At 44.2% G+C, this 18,366-nt stretch overlaps 1 protein-coding gene across 2 annotated transcripts in view; it reads right to left on the reverse strand.

The window, feature by feature from the left end:
• Positions 1 to 18,366, reverse strand: part of THSD7B (thrombospondin type 1 domain containing 7B) — an 820,891-nt gene that overhangs the window by 183,832 nt on the left and 618,693 nt on the right. The gene's annotated exons all lie outside the window — the stretch shown is intronic.

The raw sequence follows: 18,366 nt of genomic DNA on the forward strand, positions 1-18,366 counted from the left end.
TCAATTTCCAACCTTGCAGCTGTCTGTCAGTAATATTACTAAAACACAGACACCTTGGAATAATTTTTGTGTTTTAGGACGTGGCTCTTAATACATCAAGCTCACCGTACCGTGGAAAAAAATGCTTATGGATTTCCATATAAATAAGATTCCTTCTTTTAATATATTAAAAATCAGCTGATGTTGTTTTGGCATGGAGACATTTACTATGTCATTCAATACACAATCAGTCACCTGGCTTCACAAGGGAAAGCAGAGAGCTTTGTAGTTTTATTTACAGTTAATTTTACAATTTTACAGATAGACAGATAGATAGATAGATAGATAGATAGATAGATAGATAGATAGATAGATAGATAGATAGATAGATAGATAGATAGATAGATAGATAGATAGATAGATAGATAGATAGATAGATAGCCCTGAAATTCTCCACATTTTATTCATACCCCTTGAATTTTTCCACATTTTATCATGTTACAACCAAAACCGTAAATGTATTTTATTGGCATTTTATGTGATAGACCAACACAAAGTGGCACATAATTGTGAAGTGGAAGAAAAATGATAAATGGTTTTCAATTTTTTTTTACAAATAAATATGTGAAAAGTGTGGCGTGCATTTGTATTCCTCAATACTTTGTAGAACCTCCTTTCACTGCAATTACAGCTGCAAGTCTTTTTGGGGATGTCTCTACCAGTTTTGCACATCTAGAGAGGGACATTTTCACCCGGTGACGTAACCAGGTGACTCCGCCCCCCTCTGACGCCATGGGGACTTCCTTGTGACGTGAGAGGGGGAGGTGGGGTTACCTGTTTAAGTAACCGGGTTGCCCTGCCCTCAGTTATATGAGAGCTGTCACAAGTGAAGAAGCGTCACATGGCTGGAGCCTCCCAAGGAGGCAGATCGTCGCAAATTAATTTTTTATTTTTTGGTCCGGGCGGCGTGATAGAAGAAGATGAATGGACATCGTGGGATATTTTTATTTTTTAATAAAAGACTTGACCCAAGCTGTGTTTTGTCATTTTTAACATTTTGACACTTTTTTTGTAAAATGGTAGGGGTACTTGTACCCCATTACCATTTCACACGGGGGGGGGGCGGGTTCTGGGAGTCGCCTTTTTAAAGGAGGCTTCCAGATTCCGATAAGCCCCCACAACCCCAGGGCAAGGTTTGTGGGGATGAGGCCCTTGTCCCCATCAACATGGGGACAAGGTGCTTTTGGGGGCTACCCCAAAGCACCCTCCCCATGTTGCGGGCATGTGGCCTGGTACGGTTCAGGAGGGGGGGGGACTCTCTAATCCCCTCCTCTTTTCCTGTGGCCTGCCAGGTTGCGTGTTTGGTTAAGGGTCTGGTATGAATTTTGTGGGGACCCCTATGCCATTTTTTTTTTTTTTTTTTAATTGGCGCAGGCTTCCCCTTCATTTCCATGTTAGTGTACCATAGACTTTAACTGTGTTCCGGCGGCTTTCAAATTTGCCCTGAACACCGCATATTGTTCGGTGTTCACAGGACATCTGAACAACCAAAGTTTGGCCCGAACTTATGCTAGGGTCAAACCGTTTGCCCATCCCTAGTCCCATCCCTGGCACACTAACAGGTTTTCTTCTAAGATTGCCCTGTATTTGGCTCTATCCATCTTCCCATCAACTCTGACCAGCTTCCCTGTCCCTGCTGAAGAAAAGCATCCCTACAACATGATGCTGCCACCACCATGTTTCATGGTGGGGATTGTGTGTTCAGTGTGATGTGCAGTGTTAGTTTTCCACCACACATAGCATTTTGCTTTTAGGCCAAAAAGTTACATTTTGGTCTCATCTGACAAGAGCACCTTCTTCCACATGTTTGCTGTGTCCCCCACATGGCTTCTCACAAACTGCCAACAGGACTTCTTATGGCTTTCTTTCAACAATGGCTTTCTTCTTGCCACTCTTTCAAAAAAGCCAAACATGTGGAGTGCACAACTAATAGTTGTCCTGTGGACATATTCTCCCATCTGAGCTGCGGATCTCTTGGCTGCTTCTCTGATTAATGCTCTTCTTGCACGGCCTGTCAGTTTAGGTGGACAGCCATGTCTTGGTAGGTTTGCAGTTGTGCCATACTCTTTCCATTTTTGGATGATGGATTGAACAGTGCTCTGTAAGATGTTCACAGCTTGGGATATTTTTTTTTATAACCAAATCCTGCTTTAAACTTCACAACTTTATCCCTGACCTGTCTGGTGTGTTCCTTGGCCTTCATGATGCTATGGTGCTGTTTGTTCACTAAGGTTCTCTAACAAACCTCTGAGGGCTTCACAGAACAGCTGTATTTATACTGAGACTAAATTACACACAGGTGGACTCTATTTTTTGAAGGCAATTGGTTTCACTAGATTTTAGTTAGGGGAACAAGAGTAAAGGGGGGCTGAATACAAATGCATGCCACACTTTTTCAGAAATGTATTTGTAAACACTTTTGAAAACCATTTATAATTTTTCTTCCACGTCATAATTATGTGCCACTTTGTGTGGTTCTATCACATAAATTCCCAATAAAATATATTTACATTTTTGGTTGTAACATGACAAAATGTGGAAAATCTCAAGGGATATGAATACTTTTTCAAGGCAGATAGATAATATTGTCTATATATAATATAGATAGACAGCTAGACACACACCGATCAGTCATAACTTTATGACCACTGACAGGTTAAAGTGTCACTAAACCCACATCATGATAAACGATCAATAAATGGTATATTACATGCTGTCCATACTCACTCAGTCACTATGAGATTTGTTTTCTGTATTCTGCAAAAATCCTGGTTGATCCTGCTGTTCTCCATCCCTCCTTCTGTCCATGTCCCCAGTTCAGCTAGGAATTTAACAGAGCAGTGTTGGCAGCTCTGCACATGCTCAGTTTTTTTTTGAGTTTCTATACTGAGCATTTCCTCCCTATCAGATCTGAGCAGCCCATGTGACCATAGCGTCACACATGTGGTTGTATACACAGGGGTAAATTACAGCCCACCCCCTCTCTCCTCCTCCATTCCCACCAACCAGCTAAACACAATGGGGGTTGAATATTACATGTAGCTTGATGGAGGCTTCACCTCCATGTCATTGTAAGATACAGGCTGGAAAGGTGTGGCAAAGCCTGTGCTTGGCAGAAATCTGCTCACACCCTGTTATTGACAAAAAATAATAAAGATTTGATTTCAAATATATATTTGTATGATGATTTAAAAGAGTTTATTGATATTAGATAGTTTTACTCTGCATTCCAAAGGCTGTTTTTTTACATTTTGAACATGTGACCATCAGCAGAGAACTAGAAGCTCCTCCTGCTTGTGTTTCCCTGCAGACAGGCTGGGAAAGAGATGGGTCATGTGACAGCTGTATATCGGTTAGGAAAAAGGTACTTACAGCCGTTGCCAAAAGTTTTGAGAATGACACAAATATTAATTTTAACAAAGTCTGCTGCCTTGGTTTTTATGATGGCAATTTGCATATACTCCAGAATGTTATGAAGAGTGATCAGACGAATTGCAATTAATTGCAAAGTTTCCTTTTGCCGTGAAAATGAACTTAATCCCCCAAAAAACATTACCACTGCAGTTCAGCCCTGCCACAAGACCAGCTGACATCATGTCAGTGATTCTCTTGTTAACACAGGTGTCAGTGTTGACAAAGACAATGCTGGAAATCACTCTGTAATGCTGATTGAGTTAGAATAACAGACTGGAAGCTTTAAAAGGAGAGTGGTGCTTGAAATCATTGTTCTTCCTCTGTTAACCATTGTTACCTGCAAGGAAACAGGTGCAGTCATTGTTGGGATTTACAGCAAGGATATTGCTGCTACTAAGATTGCACTTAAATCAACTATTTATCAGGTCATCAAGAACTTCAAGGAGAGAGGTTCAATTGTTGTGATGTAGGCTTCAGGGTGCCCAAGAAAATCCAGCAACTGTCGGGACCACCTCCTACAGTTGATTGATCTGCAGGATCGGGAAACCACAGTGCAGAACTTGTTCAGGAATGGCAGCAGACAGGTGGGAATGCATCTTTACGGCCAGTGAGGTAAGAACTTTTGGAGGATGGTCTGGTGTCATGTAGGGCAGCAAAGAAGCCACTTCTCTCCAGGAAAAAACCCATCAGGGACAGACTGATCTTCTACAAAAGGTACTGGAATTGAACTGCTGAGGACTGGGGTAAAGTAATTTTCTCTGATGAATCCCCTTTCTGATTGTTTGGGGCATCTAGAAAAAAACCTTGTCTGGAGAAGACAAGGCGAGCGCTACCATCAGTCCTGTGTCATGCCAACAGTAAAGCATCCTGAGACCATTCATGTACGGGGTTGGTTCTCAGACAAAGGAGTGGGCTCACTCACACTTTTGCCTAAGAACACAGCCATGAATAAAGAATGGTAGAAAAACATCCCCCGAGAGAAACTTCTCCCAACTATCCAAGAACAGTTGATGAAAAATGCCTTTTCCAGTATGATGGAGCACTTTGCCATAAGGCAAAAGTGATAAAGAACTAAGTAGCTTGGGGAACAAAACATCAACATTTTGGGTCCATGGCCAGGAAACTTTCCAGACCTTAATCCCATTGAGAACTTGTGGTCAATCCTCAAGTGGTGGGTAAACACCACCACCACCACCACAAGTTCTGACAAAGCATTGATAATGCAAGAACGGGCTGCCACCAGTCAGTATGTGGCCCAGAAGTTGATTGACAGCATGCCAGGGCGAATTGCAGAGGTCTTGAAAAAGAAGGGTCAACACTGCAAATATTGACTGCATAAACGTCATGTAATTGTCAATAAAAGCCTTTGACACTTATGAAATGCTTGTAATTATACTTCAGTATACCAAAGTAACATCTGACAAAAAGATCTAAAAACACTGAAGCAACAGACTTTGTAAAAAAAATTAAATTTGTGTCATTCTCAAAACTTTTGACCATAGCTGTAGATGTTTTTTTTTTTTTTTACTAAATAATTAGAGCCATCATCCACATACAGAAATTGAAGGGACAATGTAAATGAATCAGGGTGTGTTTAGTGGTACTTGCTTCCACCATGTCAGAGAATGGTGGATGGTTGCCACATCCCTAGCAATATGGAAACAAAAAGAAATACCCCCCTAGATGTGATTAACGGCAACACACCACTCAGATTTAGTAAAATTATAATTTTTTGATTCATGTAAAAAGTATCAATCACACATGATTATCCTATACAAATGAAGCAAGAGCAATTGGTAGTCATGGGAATTTTGCAAATTTCATATACTGTATTATTACTCGTCCATTGTCCAAAAACATTCTTGGGAACTCAACGCATTTCAGGTTTCACTACTTATCTCAGGGCTACTTGATAGGAGAATATATGTTCAACGTATATTCTCCTATTACGTACCCCTGACGAAAGTATTGAACCTGAAACGTGTTGGGTACCGAAGAATGTTTCCAGACAATGGAGAGTAATAATATATACTCTATGAATTTTGCTAATGTTTCAGGAATTTATCAATTGTTCTTGCTTCGTTTTTATATGATAATCACATGTGTGATTGATTCTTTTTACGTGTATCAATAAAAATTGCATTTTTACTTAATTTTGGCGGTGTGTTGCCGTTAAAATCCCATCTAGGGGTTATTTCCTTTTGTTTCCAGTAACACTTTAAGTGAATAACATTGACACATGCTACCTACCTATGAAATCATGAAATCAGTATTCCTTGATGGCAGTGACCTCTTCCAGCAGGATAATGTACCCTGGAAAAATGGTTCAAGAATGGTTTGAGGCACACAATGAGTTTAAGATGTTGACTTGGCCTCCAAACTCTCCTGATCTCAGTTCAAACAGGCATCTGTGGGATGTGCTGAAAAAACAAGTCTGATCCATGGGGGCCCCACCTAATCTTTTACAAAACTTAAAGGATCTACTAGATCAGGGGTCTACAAACATTCTAAACAAAGAGAGAGTTTACTGTCCTTCAGACTTTAAGGGGACGGAACTGTGACCATTGGGAGTAGAAAAAGTGATCCATTATTTGTTTCGGTGTGAGTAATTGTGCCTCATCATTAGTGTCAGTGGGAGGAATTGTGCCCCATCATTGGTAGGAATTATGCCTCATCATTGGTGTTGTTGAGAGAAATTGGGGGTCAGGACTGTTTTAGCAGTAAGAGGGGACTGATGGGTGTATGCATGTATATACATATACATATGTATATATATACACACATTTACACACAAACAGTATACACTACTGTGCAAATAGAGGCATAGCTTGAAGCTTGTGGGCCCTGATGCAAAAGTTGACCTGGGACCCCCCATCACCACCAACCATCGCTTTCACCATCCACAGTTGGGCAGTGGACGGTGTCAGACATTAGGGCCGTGGATGGTGTCAGACAGTAGGGCAGTGGACATTGACAGACAGTAGGGCCATGGATGGAGTCAGACAGTAGGGCAGCAGATAGTGGCAGTAGTTTTTTTATTTGTTATTTTTTTATCATTATTTTTTACCATGTTTTTTATTTTTTTGCATTTTTATTTATTTATTTTTTATTTTTATTTTTTTTTAGCAGCCCTTTTGGGGGAAGGGCTTTGGTGAGATATCAGCAGTCTAAAATTACCCGTGATGTCTCACTTTTGAGGCAGAGAAAGGAGATTGAGGACCAACATCTCTGTAGTCTCAGCTGCACATAATGAAAGAACAGGAAGAGCTCTGCACTGTTCATTCATAAACCAAAGCATACTAAACACAGTTTACTATGCTTTGGTTTATGAAGCAGCAGAATAAAAGTAACCCAGACAGGAGGGGAGGTCTATAGAGGAACCGATCAACTCCATTTTCCTCCTGCTGTCAATGAATGCAGGAGGGAGAGAAGCCAGCATTCAGCGGCAGCAGGAGGAAAATGGAATGGATCGATTCCTCTGTATGCAGCCCCTCCTGTCCAGGTGTAACAGGAAGGCCACACAGGTGAGCCCCAATGCTACATTGGTGTTGGAGTCCCTTCAAGTCACTTAGAGGTTCCCCTGCTGCCTGCAGACTACAAGTCCCAGCATGTCCAGGACTCACACCTCCCCTATGCTGGCTCCTGTCATTCTCCCACACAGCGGCTCCGTCCCGCCTCTTCCACTCAGCGGACCTAGTCACGTCTCCTCCACTCAGCGGACCTAGTCACGTCTCCTCCACTCAGCGGACCTAGACACACCTCCTCCACTCAGCGGACCTAGTCACGTCTCCTCCACTCAGCGGACCTAGACACACCTCCTCCACTCAGCGGACCTAGTCACACCTCTTCCACTCAGCGGACCTAGACACACCTCCTCCACTCAGCGGACCTAGTCACACCTCTTCCACGCAGCGGACCTAGTCACGTCTCCTCCACTCAGCGGACCTAGACACACCTCCTCCACTCAGCGGACCTAGTCACACCTCTTCCACTCAGCGGACCTAGTCACGTCTCCTCCACTCAGCGGACCTAGACACACCTCCTCCACTCAGCGGACCTAGTCACACCTCTTCCACTCAGCGGACGTAGACACACCTCCTCCACTCAGTGGACCTAGTCACACCTCTTCCACGCAGCGGACCTAGTCACGTCTCCTCCACTCAGCGGACCTAGACACACCTCCTCCACTCAGCGGACCTAGTCACACCTCTTCCACTCAGCGGACCTAGTCACGTCTCCTCCACTCAGCGGACCTAGACACACCTCCTCCACTCAGCGGACCTAGTCACACCTCTTCCACTCAGCGGACCTAGACACACCTCCTCCACTCAGCGGACCTAGTCACACCTCTTCCACGCAGCGGACCTAGTCACGTCTCCTCCACTCAGCGGACCTAGACACACCTCCTCCACTCAGCGGACCTAGTCACACCTCTTCCACTCAGCGGACCTAGACACACCTCCTCCACTCAGCGGACCTAGTCACACCTCTTCCACGCAGCGGACCTAGTCACGCCTCCGCCACTCAGCGGACCTAGTCACACCTCTTCCACTCAGCGGACCTAGTCACACCTCCTCCACTCAGCGGACCTAGACACACCTCCTCCACTCAGCGGACCTAGTCACGCCTCCTCCACTCAGCGGACCTAGTCACACCTCCTCCACTCAGCGGACCTAGTCACACCTCTTCCACTCAGCGGACCTAGACATGCCTCCTCCACTCAGCGGACCTAGACATGCCTCCTCCACTCAGCGGACCTAGTCACACCTCTTCCACTCAGCGGACCTAGACACGCCTCCTCCACTCAGCGGACCTAGACACGCCTCCTCCACTCAGCGGACCTAGACACGCCTCCTCCACTCAGCGGACCTAGTCACACCTCCTCCACTCAGCGGACCTAGTCACACCTCCTCCACTCAGCGCCCAGTCCCACCTGCCACTTCTGGGAAGGGGAGGGGCAGAGGGGAGTCTGTGTCCGCCCATCACACACTGGCCTTTCAGGTGACCCTGACGCCCACACAGGCACAGTGAGATAAAATGTAAAGTGAGAGGGAGGCTGCAGGGGGTGGGGTTGCAAAATCAAAGTAAATAAACAGAAGGTTAATTCAAATCAATATCCCTTTGCCTTCAAAACAGCATCACTTCTTGTAGGTACACTTGCACAAAGTTTTTGGAGGAACTCAGCAGGTAGGTTGTTCCAAACATCTTGGAGAACAAAGCACAGATCTTATGTGGATGTATGCTGCCTCAAATCCTTCCAACTCTTCATGTAATCCCATACAGATTTGATGTTTTTGAGATCAGGGCTCTGTGGGGGCCAAGCCATCACTCCCAGGACTTCATGTTTTTCTTTACACTGAAGATAATTCTTAAAGCGGGAGTAAACCCGCAGATGTTTTTTTTTTTTCAACCTGCAAAGGAAAAGGCATAATGAGCTAGTATGCACCGCATACTAGCTCATTATGAAATACTTACCTTAGAACGAGGCCCCGACATCTGGTCCGATCCACGCCGAGGGAGCTGACATGCTCCCTCTGCTTTTCTTCCGGGTATCGCGGCTCCGGCGCTGTGAGTGCCCGGAGCCGCGATATCGTCACTCCCACGCATGTGCGCGGGAGATTTCATCTCGGCCGGGTCCGGCCACTGCCGGGCTTTCAGCCGAGAATCCCCTTGTGCGCATGCGCCGCTGCAGTCAGCGGCGCATACCGAGGGGAATATCTCCTAAACCGTACAGGTTTAGGAGATATTTTTTTTACCTACAGGTAAGCCTTATTATAGGCTTTCCTGTAGGTAAAAGTCAAAAAAATGACTATACAACCACTTTAATGACAATGGTTGTATGTTTGGGGTTGTTGTCCTGCTGCAGAATACATTTTGGCCAATCACTACCCTCCCTGATGGTATGGTATGATGGATATGTATCTGCCTGTATTTCTGAGCATTGAGGACATCACTGATCCTGACCAAATCTCCAACTTCATTTCCAGAAATGCAGCCCCAGACCTTGCAAGGAACCTCCACCATGCATCACTGTTGCCTGCAGACACTCATTTTTTGTGCTTTCCAATCCTACACCAACAAACTGCCTCCTGTTACAGACAAATATTTCATATTTTGATTCATCAGTCCAGAGCACCTGCTGCAATTTTTCTGCACCCCAGTTTCTATGTTTTCCTGTGTAGTTGAGTCGCTTAGCCTTGTTTCCACATCGGAGGTATGACTTTTTGGCCACAATTCTTCCATGAAGACCACTTCTGGCCAGACTTCTCTGGACAGTAGATGGGTGTACCTGCTTCTCAATGGTTTCCACCAGTTTTGTGCTGATGGCACTAATGGACAGCTTTGGATGTCAAAGGGAAACAAGCATGATGTGTACTTTTTTTTGTGCTTCTTCAATAGAGCTTGAACAGCACATCTTGAAACCCCAGTCTGCTTTGAAATACCTGCCTGGGAGAGACCTTGCTGATGCAACATAACCACCTTGTGTCGTGCTGCTCTGCTCAGTCTTGCCATGGTGTATGACCTGTGACATGAAACTGTCTTCCACAACCTCACCTTAGTAGCAGAGTTTGACAGTTCCTCACCCAGTTTTAAGCCTCCTACACAGCTGTTTCTGTTTCAGTGACTGTGTTTCAACCTACATATGAAATTGATGATCACTGGCACCTGCTTGGTATAATTGGTTAATCATACACCTGACTCTAGTCCTACACAATCCCTGACTTTGTGCAAGTGTGCAACGTGTGCAAGTATAACACCCCATACACACTATTCGATTTTCTGCGGATTATTGTCTTCAGATTTACCAAATACAATGTAATGCAAGGGCTTGCCTGATGGCATACAAATTTAAACTCTAAGCGTTTGTACACACAATCCGTCGGATTTTTTCAGACGGATTTTGTCCGAAACTTGTGTTGCTTACACACAGTTGGACAAAGTTGTTGGAAAATCCGATCGTTCGGAACGTGATGACGTTCGTTCATTACGACGGGACTACATTCAGCCTAGTAGCCAATAGCTTTGGTCTCGTAATTTGATCTGAGCATGCGTGGCACTTTGTCCGATCGGAATTCTCTACAAACGATCGGACAAAGTCCGATTGGATCATGTTGTCAGAAAATGTTATATCCAGCTCTCAAACTTTGTTGGTCGGACATTCCGACGGAAAAAGTCAGATGGAGCCCACACACAGTCGGATTATCCGACAACACAGTCCAATCGGATATTTTCCGTCTGAACGTCTGACCGTGTGTACAAGGGCTTAAGGTTTAACCTCATTTTATATGGTTTTGGTAAATCTGAAGACAAAAATCTGCAGAAAATCAAATAGTGTGTATGAAGATTACGAATTGATGCTGTTTTGAAGCCAAAGGGTAGTCACACCAAATATTGATTTGAATTAGATTTTGCTTGTGTTCGCTTTGCATTTTGTAAATTGATAAAAAATGTAAAAACAAAATATATATTTTTGAAAGCATTCTTACTTTACAGTATTTCTTCACCCCTGCCTAAAACGGTTGCCCAGCAGTGTATATATATATATATATATATATATATATATATATACACACACACACACACACACACACAGTATATATACACTGTATTTACACACATACGCACTATATATATATATATATATATATATATATATATATATATATATATATATATATATATATTCACAGTATATACATATTTCCCACGTATAGAGATGCATAAAGATGTGATGACAAAGGAAACATCATACAATCAATAGCTGCAATACTGTAAGCTCAACCTCACATGGCCTTTGACCTATAAAACTCAACTTCTATCATTATGCATTTAAATCTTCATCAAACATACACCATAACATCATGAACACTGACAGGTAAAGTGAATACCATTGATTATCTTGTTACAATGACACCTGAGAGTGGGTAGGGTGTATTAGGCAGCGAATAAACATGTTGTCCCTGAAGTTGATGTGTTGAAAGCAGGAAATAAATATGAGCAAGTGTAAGGATTTGAGTGACTTTTTAGAAGGGCCAAATTGAAATGGTTAGATGACTGGGTCAGAACAACTCCATGACTGCAGCTCTTGTGGATGTTCCTGGTCTGCAGTGGTCAGGAGGACCTACCAAAAGTGGTGCAAGGAAGGAAAACCGGCAAACTGGTGACAGGGCCATGGTTTGCCAAGGCTCCTTGATGCATGTAGGGAGTGAAGAATGGCCTGTATAGACCGATCCAATAGAAGAGCTACTGTGGATCAAATTGCTGAAAAAGTTAATACTGGTGTTGATAGAAAGCTTTCAGCACGCACAGTGCATGGCAGTTTTCTGTGTATGGAGCTCTGTAGCGGTAGATCGGTCAGAGTGTCCATGCTGACCCGTGTCCAGACATCTCAAGTCTGCAGCATTTGATGGCGGGCTCACGGACACCGGCGAGTGTGGCACGATCCCCCGAATGAGCCTGCACTGCCACTCAGCCTGGAGAGTAATTACAAACGGCAGGTGTCTCCCACTGTGCCATGTAGCTGCAGTCTTAAATGTTCGGCGGCCGTCCACTGTAACAAAGCCCCATCTCCTCCTCCATGATAGACGGAACACTAATTTTATTTCCAAGCATTGTATCAGTGTTCAGTTGACCGTCTATCATGGATGAGGAGGCGGGGCTTTGTTACAGTGGACGGCCGCCGAACATTTAAGACTGCAGCTGCATGACACTGCGGGAAACACCCGCTGTGTGTAATCAAGTTACTGGTGAGGCTGCAGATTGCACATGGACACTGATGAGGATAAAGATCGGCATAGTGAGGCTGCATTGTTGGCAGAGTAAGGCTGCAGATGGGCACTGATGAGGATACAGATGGGCACAGTGAGGCTGCATTGTTGGCACAGTGAAGCTGCAAATGGGCAATGATGAGGATACAGATGGGCACAGTGAGGCTGAAGATGGGCACTGATGAGGATACAGATGGTGAGCACACTGAGGCTGCATTGTTGGCACAGTGAGGCTGCATTGTTGACACTAATGAGGCTGCAGATGGGCACAGTGAGGCTGCATTGATGGCTCAGTGAGGCTGCACTGATGGGCACAGTGAGGCTGCAGTGTTGGCACTGATGAGGCTGCAAATGGGCACAGTGTGGCTGCATTATTGGCACTGATAAGGCTGCAGATGGGCACAGTGAGTCTGCATTGATGGCTCAGTGAGGCTGCATTGAAGGGCACAGTGAGGCTGCATTGATGGGCACTGATGAGGTTGCAGAAGGGCACAGTGAGGCTGCACTGTTGGCATTGATGTGGCTGCAAATGGGCACAGTGAGGGTGTATTGTTGGTGAGTGTGGACACAATATTATTTTTTAAAGTATCATTTTATTATGGCATTATATTATTAATTATCTTTAAAGTATTATTTTATTATAATATTTTATTATGAATGGGGGGGGGGGGGGGTGGTGGGGGGTGACCTCCCTGAAATGAGTTTTTGCAGGTTGGGATGTCTGCGTGCCCACAGCCAAAGGTGCCTACGATAGGCACATGAGCAGCAGAACTGGACCATAGAGCAATGGAAGAAGGTGGTGTGGTCTGATAAGTCACATTTTCTTCTACATCATGTGGATGGCCAGTTGTGTGTTCATCACTTACTGGGGGAAGAGACGGCACTGGGATAAAGTATGAGAAGAAGGCAGGCTGGTGGAGGTAGCGAGATGCTTTGTCTAGTGCAGTCCATGCCTTACCAGATCAGGGTTGTTTTGGTGGCAAAAGTGGGATCTACTCAACATTAGGTGGGTGGTCATAATTGTTATGGTGGGTGATCATAACGTTATGGCTGATCGGTGTATATTAAACGCAGTGCAAAAATGTCCCAATTTCAATGTACATAATAATAAAAGCTTTGTTAGTGATCCTCAACTGATTCTACGCTATTTCTTTCTAGACATAAGAAATAGGTGAGGTTTCTAAATGTTGCCCTCATTAGGCCAATTGGTACACATTGGGGTTGATTTACTAAAATTGGAGCGTGCAAAATCTAGTGCAGCTCCACACGGTAGCCAATCAGCTTCTGGCTTCAGCTTGTTCAGTTAAGCTTTGATAATAAAACCTGGAGGCTGATTGGTTTCTATGCAGAGCTGCACCAGATTTTACGCTCTCCGGATTTATTAAATCTCCCCCCATTGTGCGCTTTGTTGCATTTTGAATTAATTTTCAATGGCAACCCAGCGCACAATGAAAGCAAATCTCAATGCCTGTGTTTTAGCACACCACAACATGCCGATGGGAACTACATGATGTGCTGTCTTAAAAAAATGAAAAAATAACGGCTCATATGCGATTTCTGAAGCATTGCTGTGCGGCGGCACCCCAACCACACTATTTTTCTCTTATCCATATAGACAGGTCCTCTTTACATCTTGACTTATCCATCTTATTGCTTGCTGAGTTGCTAATACAAATATTACTCCCACAATACTTATGTCACAGCTGGTCTGGTTATAATTCTTGGTAATGGAAAATCCAATATACAAGTCTTTTTAACCTTCATAACAAAATCAGATTATTGTACTCTTGCTGGAGAGTGTAATATAAATGTCAGGGATGCGAAATAAAACATTTAGCTGAACAGACGTTCCAACTGAATTAAATTTAAATAATGTAATATTTTTTCCTGTATTCTTTCCAGACTTCACATAGCTGGAGACAGTCCACAAATCGCGATAATTGCAGGAGCGTGCCGAACCGCCGTGCCATTCATTAATATGTAAACTTACCTGCCCTGTCCTCTGCTCAGAAATAATTCTGATGCAGGCAGCTGATGTGTTGAAGAAATATGGAAAGAGAGTTCAAGAGAAAGTGCAACCATTACGGACAAAACCGCGTATTTTATTCATTAAGCACATGTGCAAGGCTCTGGCTTCATCCTGCTAGCTCTGTAGATACTGACAGATATGAACCACGCTCAAGCGTTCGCACATACATCATGAATTATCACAGCATTCGGCCTAATACTGTATGTGTATTTTCTATGACTGTCAGCACCACCTAGTGGCTATAATGCAGTATTTTCCTGAAATACCTGAATCAGAGAAATACTACTTTATGGCCACTAGATGGAGTTAACAGTCATAAGAAAAACACATATTAGACACATTGTGGCAACTATTTCTGATTGTGTGCATGTTCAAGGCATTCCCACAGCATATTTGTTTTATCAATGGAACCCAAAGCATATATAAAAGCAATTTTTCCCTATAAAGCAGGGATTTTAAATTTTTTTCAGTACAAGGGCCATGTCATATATTTTACAAATATTCGTGGCCTAAAAAAAAACTCATTAGAGTGCCCCTTACATGAAGGTGGTTATTAGAGTCCCCCCTTAGATATAGGCCCCCAAGAGAGACCCTCTCATATCAAGGTCCCCATCAGATTCCCCCATGCATCAAGACCCCCATCTGAGACCCCCTAAAATCAGAGTTCATCTCAGAGTCTCCTAACATCAGCATCACCAACACAGTCCCACCTTACACCTGGGTTCCCATTAGTTTTCCTGTACATCAGGATCTCCATCAGATCCCCCCATGCATCAGGATCCCCATCAGAGTCCCCCCTTACATCAGGGTTCTCATCAGAGCCCCCCTTTAAATCAGCATCCCCAACAGAGTCCCACCTTACATCTGGGTCTCTATCAGTCTCCCTATACATCTGGGTCTCCATCAGTCTCCCTATACATCTGGGTCTCCATCAGTCTCCCTATATATCTGGGTCCCCATCAGTCTTATATCTGGGTCCCCATCAGTCTCCCTATACATCCGGGTCCCCATCAGTCTCCCTATTCATCTGGGTCCCCATCAGTCTTCCTGTAATCTGGGTTCCCATCAGTCTCCCTATACATCTGGGTCCCTATCAGTCTCCCTATACATCTGGGTCCCCATCAGTCTTCCTGTACATCTGGGTTCCCATTAGTCTCCCTATACATCTGGGTCCGCATCAGTCTCCCTGTAACTCTGGGTCCCTATCAGTCTCCCTATACATCTGGGTCCCCATCAGTCTCCCTGTAACTCTGGGTCCCTATCAGTCTCCCTGTAAATGGGCCTGTCTTTGGCGGGAAGCCAGTAGCTTACTCCCTTTCTTATATGATAGGATTTGCTGAAGTTTCCCACCCTGGTAGCTAGTTATTGATCTATCACATGTATGCTGCTATGGAGGCACCAGGAAAACAGAAAATTGTATCATACTTACCGTAATTTTACTTTCCTGATGCCTATCCATGGCAGTATACTGAACCCACCCAATTTGTTCCCATCAATGTACAGGGAATATGTTGTTGTGTGCATGTTACCTTTTTATAGCTATGCACTTGTAGCACCCTGATCTTGAACAGGGATGCTGTCAAATCTTGTTTGCTAGGTGGTAACTAACTTAGCCAATTGTTAGTTGATCTCCTGACTCTTTTCCTACTTCTGAGTTTGATGCACCTCTCTCCTCTGCCACTGGGTGGCATTGTTACCTATGGCATTGGAATGATAAGGTGCATATGAACTTGGAATATGATTGGATAGGTTGCTCTAGTCAATTGGCAGGTGTTTTCTGGGAGAGCCTATTTATTTGGGAGGAGTCAGGTGATCGGGGTGTTCGGTGCCACCTGGGCGGCTGTCTGGGTGGACGTGTGTTGAAAGCCTCTGGGTGCTGGGCAGTTTAGGCCTAACCGGGAGTTCCCTGGGTGGTAGGTAGTTGAGGCCTATCCAGAGATAGAAGAAGCAGCATAGGGTTGGGGCTTTATGTTGTAAGTTGTAAGGGTTCTACCGGCCGGAGAACCCCTCTTTGTCAGAGGTGAAGGGACAGAGTTGCTAACGGAGGACAACCATTCCTGTTGCCAGAGATAAAGGGGAAAACTGCAGTCTTTAAGGGACAACGTTCCAATCATCAGAGGCCAAAGTCTGAGAAAGAGAACCCGAGCAGCCGTTTTCACTAACCGGGAATGGTGGAGAAGTTGGGAAAGCCTCAGCAGAAGTAAAGCCAAGGACCCAGCGGGATAGCCAGGGTGACGCTTGCAAGAGAGTTCAGCAGTTGGCTGAAGAGTCAAGTAAGGGACCCAGCAGGTCAGCGTGGGTAATACTCGGAAGATACAACAGTTGGCCAAACCCCCCCCCCCCCAAAAGAAAAGTTTTTTTTTTTTTTGCTTTTAGTTACACTTTAAAGAGACCCTGTCACCAACTTTAAAAAAAATAAAATAAAAATGTACAGGTAAAAGCAGAGAAAATCCAAGTAGTTTAAATGTTTACTAGTAGCGGTCTTCTTTTTAATAAATTATTTGTTTTACTGACTAGCAATGTGCTTTTGAATTAGCTAGAAAATTTGATGGCTCCAGGAAGAGTCAATTTGCTGAAAGAGCTCGTTCACCAGCCTTTGCCTCCCCTCTGAAAAGCAATTTATGGCAGAACGCTCTTCAGAGGCGTTTGACAAGTATATATGATAGGTTGCCTTCTCAGCACCTGTTTTAGCCTCGAAAATGCCGACCCACTGAGCCGCAACTGCATGCATTGCAAGGCGGTGACTGCCTAACACCATTAACTGCTGTGCTGCTTGCTAATTGAAAAATGCTGTTTCATTTTTGTTGGTCACTCAGCAAGGCTTTATGGCTGCAAGGTGTGCAAAGCCCTGAGCTGCTGCATGGCCTAGTTTTGCTGGGTAGCCAGGTAGGGTTGCCACCTGTCCGGGTTTCACCTGGACAGTTTGGGTTTGGAATCATGCGTCCGGGTTTCAGACTGCCTGAAACCCAGACACATTATTCAGATCGGACTATGGCTTCCCAGCAGGGTTGCTGGCTGTAGCTGTTACACTTTCTTTCTTTCACACTGCCCAAAGCCAGCATTAACAATCCCCCCCCAAACACACACAAAGATGGGAGAGGAGAGAGGGCTCGATCTGCCCTAACCCCAGTATTCTCATCTTCAGCGGGCAGTCCGCTACAAGATAAAAGTGGTCTCTGCGGCGGATTCACCGCAAGCTCACTTTTATCGGTGGCGGGAGAGGCCCCCCCCCTTCCCACCGTGATTCGTTGCCCTCCGCCGCTTACCGGAGCCGTCGGCAGAGGCGATCGCGTCCTTTCTCCTGTCAGGTATGGAGACGAGTGAGGGGAATATGGCCCCCACCCATCTCCATACAATTGTAGGGTGGAAGCGATGTCAAAATTTCACTTCTGCCCATAGCTCTTAAAGGGCCATTTTATTTAAATAATTTTTTTAAATTACACATTTTTATTTTTTTATTGCATTTTAGTGTAAATATGAGATTGGAGGAATTTTTCACCCCAAATCTCATATTTAAGAGGTCCTGTCATGCTTTTTTCTATTACAAGGGATGTTTACATTCCTTGTAATAGGAATAAAAGTGAGAATTAAAAAAAAAACTGTGTAAAAATAAAAGATAAAAGGTAAAATAAATAATAATATATATATATATATATATTTTTAAACACGCCCCGTCCCACCGAGCTTGTGCACAGAAGCGAATGCATACGTGAGTAGCGCCCGCATATGAAAACCCGTGTTCAAATCACAGCGTGTTAGAAAAAAAAAATCAATAATGTTTGGGGGTTCTAAGTAAATTTCTAGCATAAAAAAAAAAAACAGTTTTAAACATGTAAACACCAAAATCTCAAAACGAGGCTGGTCCTTAAGTGGTTAAATTAGGGTTCCCTTATGTTAGAGTCCCTAGAGTTCTCCCTTACATCAGAGTCTGCAGAGTCCCCCCTTACAGTGAAGGGGAACTGTGCAAGTTCAGAAGTAAAAGGGGAACTCTGTGGATTCAGATGTAAAAGGAGAACTCTGCGGATTCAGATGTAAAAGGGGAACTCTGTGGATTCAGATGTAAAAGGAGAACTCTGTGGATTCAGATGTAAAAAGGGAACTCTGTGGATTCAGATG

This window comes from Lithobates pipiens, unplaced genomic scaffold (genome assembly GCF_037356315.1).
Source record: "Lithobates pipiens isolate NorthernLeopardFrog02 unplaced genomic scaffold, aLitPip1_a1.2 Scaffold_22, whole genome shotgun sequence".
In the NCBI taxonomy this organism is placed as follows: domain Eukaryota; kingdom Metazoa; phylum Chordata; class Amphibia; order Anura; family Ranidae; genus Lithobates; species Lithobates pipiens.